The following is a 4943-nucleotide window of genomic DNA, read 5'->3' as shown; positions in this document are numbered from 1 at the left end:
TAAAGTATGGGTGTACTGAGTCCTAAAATTTTGATATGTAAGAGTACTGTATACCATTTCATAGTACCAGTACTTTCATTCATTTCGCACTAGAGCTGCACGATGAGCTATAAGAGATGGACTGGGAAACATCCCTGAGGGTGATCCGAAGACAACATGCATACGTCACATCCCGGTATTAAAATAAAATAAAATTTTATAATTTTGTAGAAAAAAAATATTTTGCAAGGTTCAGTTTGAAAGAAATTTACAACGCACCTACATAAATATGAACGTCTATTTAGTTTTAGTTTTATTTTAAAACTAAGTTTTAAAAAATGAATCTAAAAAAATTGTGATGAATGTTTGGATTTATAATGATTGACGTAAAACTTAGTTGAAGTTGAGACATCTGCTAATTGGGAACTTAATACTTAATTCATTTTTCATTTTATTTAACTTTTCCATAGGATTCAATAACGTAGCGTCTGTTAAATGAATGATATTTTTAAAAGAGTTCAATAAAAGGACAGTATATTGAATGAAGAGTATTTTAAATATCAGGATTTAACTTTTAATCACCCGATGATTATAAAACTAATTATCGTGTCATGATATATACTTAAGTACAATCTGGGGCGGATTCAGAAATTTTTTCTGGGGGGAGGGTCATAGACTCAGATCCCCCCCCCCCACAATGAATTTGTTTCATAAAAAGAAAAGAAAAATTATATTTTTTCTTGAAAAAAAAAGCTGGGTTTATTAATGCTAGTATTCCCATTTATTTATTTTTTTCATAATGAACAATACATAAATAATTCAAGTATTCAAAATCTTTAAATAATAAATGAACTGCGTTTTTTAGAAACTTTGGCAAATCCGTCAATGATTTTTTTAACATCCAAATCAATTTCTCGATAAATGTTTCATAACGAGAGTCCATTTATAATTAATAATTATAATAATTTTTAAAATATTTCATTTCTTTTGTAAACTATTAAGACCAATAGTAACCGACCTACCCCCGAAGGAGTTTGCGGATAAGGGTTTCACCCGTTTGCACGTGACTAAACACTACCAAACTACAGAAAAGTAAAAGTACTAAATTAAAAAGTGCCGACTTTGTCGGCACAAATTAAACCAGAAAATTCTTTTTTTTTTCCTCCAAATTTTTTTTTTTGGGGGGGGGGCATGATCACTNCTATGCCCCCCCCCCCCGCTGGATTCGACACTGAGTACAATTTCTTAAATTTTTATGTACTTTGTGAGCTTATCTTATTACCGATGCTGAACAGAAAATTCATATATCGGTTTTGTTGTCCCTAATGTTATGATTCTACCTCAGAATCCAATTAATTTTGAAAATTCAAACGATATTTTATGTGCTACTTCATGCAACAAGGTGCAAATTTTCTTCCTTGAAATGAAATTAACGTGTATTTGTGATACAGGGAGAAGAAAACTATGAAACATTCGCATGGTTAGTCCGGTAATTGGAGAACCTTAACCAGATTTTTTGGAAATTTAAATTATTGAGTTAATGGTTAAAAGAGATATGTTTTAATAAAAATACAGATTTAACTTACTGATGACTAATTATAAAATACAAGATGCTATTCAGAATACTTAGTGCAAAGTAGTAGTCAATCGCCATTTTTGTTATTCAGTAACATTAAAATTTTTAATTACCGTAAGATAAGAGGCACATAAGAGTCTCTAAAGTTATATTTACAATACAATATAAGGTTTAAATCATTAATTTAAAATACATTTATACACTAATTCTTAAAAAAAATTTAAATGTAAATCGAACATTCGCGTAGCATAGAGCACTGAGAGAATTTTAAGACGAATGCAAACTAGGCTTAACAGAAAGAAATTATACATTATAAAATCAGTTAATACAGAACTCAGATATTTTAAAATTAAAGATAATTATCCTTATTATGCAATTGAAAACATACATACATATTTAGAATCGACTTTCTGCTTCAATTGCAGCGTTGTAAATTAAAAATTGATTTCTTGCCATTGTATTCCAAATAATACAACTACAAGCTATATTCTACTTGGCGTTTCTTGATATTAAAAGCTCGCCAAGCACCGACCTTGGTGTTTTCGAAAGAGAAATTCGTTCTCGAACGAAGTGAAAGTTTGCTCTAAGATTTTTAGATTTAAATTACATATTCTATATCTTACATTATATCGAACGCTTGATTTGATGTTAACCCGGAATAAATTGTTCCTTTGCGGAATAATTGTCCTCCCGGAATAATTGTTTTGGGTTGTGCAACATCTTATTTGGATAGATATTACACCACAGTTTTCACAAAGTACTCTGTCAAAAATTTGGTGAATAGTTGTCCCCATTTTTAGTGTTGAGGTATTCTAAAAATTGTAACATTTAATCACATTTTTTATTCACTTTTTCATTGATATATTTTTATTTATTTATTTATTCAATATTTGTGTGTCTCTTTACAGACAATACATATCTTCTTTTCATGTTGAATTAGAATAAATTTATGGTTTCATTGAAAAAACATTTGGTTTAAAAACAAGAAAATTTTTAGTAATATAATTGCTCTAAATTCTTTCAAACCATTGTTATTTCGTCATAGTTATGCAATTGTTTGCACGATAACTACAATTTTTTTACTTAAAAATATATTTAATTTACCTCCGCACAAAAAATAGTGGCAACTGAAAATCACAATATTTCACAATGTACAAGCACAAATAATAATAACATATTATATTTATTCGAATGGTGAAAGCAAATTACTGGGAGACTAACACAAATATATCGGGGTTTTTTTCTGCTAGCTTTAAATTTTATTCATAATAATTATATTAACTTCAAACAAGCATTTCTAATTTTGCATTTATTTTAATTTTGCATTTATTTAATTATCATATTAATAATGTTCAAATCGTTTTCAGCATTAAATTTTTGAATTTAAATATCCTTCTCATAAGCGGATTCCTTTTTTAAGCCTGCATCTCTGTCTCAACAAGCCTCTCTTATCGAGCGGTATCACTCACCAAATGATCGGTAGCGTAGAAGTAGCAGGTTCGAATCCCACCGTAACCCTGGCTGTATCTTCTTCCTGATCTTCCCTGAATTGTACCATCTCTTTTTCTACTTGACAAAGGTTTATAAATCATATTTATGCCCTTGAGCACACAATCTTCTATGTATGCGTACCAATAAATAAATAAAAATTTTCCAGTTTTTTACCATTTTCCCAATAAAAATTTTTTTTTCCTACATGCAGGAATATCCAGAATATCGAAAAACACATAAAAAAATATATAATTTAAAATAAACAACAAAAAAAAAGAAAATTTTTTGAAAATTTAACTGTGCCTGGGATTTGAACCCAGGACCCCTCCCTCCTACAGCGAACTTGCTTGTCTGGTGGTCTACCTTCCAGTCCACGGTGATACGTAAAGCCTACCACAGTTTCGCTTCAAAAGCTCTCTCCTCTCATCTTCGCAATATACCTTTAGGGGTCCACTGTGACCCCCCTAATTAGCCTATAAAAGTTCTCTTCAGCAGCCTTGTTTGGACCATAGACCCCTACCAAGGGTCTGAGTTTGCAAATTATACCTTGATATTAAAGGGACCTTGAAATTTGAACCATTCTGTAAAAATCCAGGAAAATCAGTTTATTTGCTTTTTTTCGACTTCTATTGTGACATTTTGGATATTCTAGCATGCATGGGATGTTTTCTGTGTGTGAAGTCCAGCAGAAAAAGCGTAATGGAATAATAAATAGAAAAAAATAAAATGGTTCGAGAAAGGTTCGAAATTAAAGACCCCCTAGCTCCCTTTAATATCAAGGTATAATTTTCAAACTCGAACCCTAAGTGGGGGTCTATGGTCCAAACAAGGCAGCTGAAGATAATTTTTATAGGCCAATAAGGGGGGTCACAGTGGGCCCTTAAAGGTATATTGCGAAAATAAGAGGTGAGAGCTTTTGAAGCGAAACTGTGGTAGGTTTCACGTATCAGCGTGGACTGGAAGGTAGGCCACCAGACAAGCAAGTTCGCTGCAGGAGGGTTCAGGCAAGTTCCTGGGTTCAAATCCCAGGCACAGTTAAATTTTCAAAAAATTTTCTTTTTTTTTTTGTTTATTTTAAATTATATATTTTTTCATGTGTTTTTCGATATTCTGGATATTCCTGCATGTAGGAAAAAAAATTTTTATTGGGAAAACTGGCAAAATCCAGGAAAATCAGTTTATTTGCTTTTTTTCGACTTCTATTGTAACATTTTGGATAGTCTAGCATGCGTGGGGTGTTTTCTGTGTATGAAGTCCAGCAAAGAAAGCGTAATGGAACAGTAAAAAAAAGAATAAAAAAATAAAATGTCTCAAGAAAGGTTCAAATTTCAAGACCCCCTAGCTCCCTTTAATATCAAGGTATAATTTTCAAACTCGGTTCCTAGGTAGGGGTCTATGATCCAAACAAGGATGCTGAAGATAATTTTTATAGGCCAATTAGGGGGGTCACAGTGGGCCCCTAAACGTATATTGCGAAGATGAGAGGAGAGAGCTTTTGAAGCGAAACTTAGGTAGGCTTCACGTATCACCGTGAGCTGGAAGGTAGGCCACCAGACAAGCAAGTTCGCTGCAGGAGGGAGGGGTCCTGGATTCGAATCCCAGAGACTGTCAAATTTTCAAAAAATTTTCTTTCTTTTTTTTTGTTTATTTTAAATTATATTATTTTTTTTATGTGTTTTTCGATATTCTGGAGGTTCCTGCATGTAGGGTAAACAAAATTCACAGTAATGCTCTCTACGATTGATTATTCAGACAGCTGTGTTAGAAGAACAATGAAGAATTCAATCGCTTGCTACTGTACACCGAGATTCGCTGGTTTTCCAAAAGCTTCTGCCTCAATAGGCATTGGAATCTCTTCGACTCTTCGGAAACAGAGATGTATCTCTGAGAGACAGAT

This window comes from Parasteatoda tepidariorum, chromosome 5, assembly GCF_043381705.1.
Source record: "Parasteatoda tepidariorum isolate YZ-2023 chromosome 5, CAS_Ptep_4.0, whole genome shotgun sequence".
In the NCBI taxonomy this organism is placed as follows: Eukaryota; Metazoa; Arthropoda; class Arachnida; order Araneae; family Theridiidae; genus Parasteatoda; species Parasteatoda tepidariorum.
Note: the sequence above shows the minus strand (reverse complement) of the source record.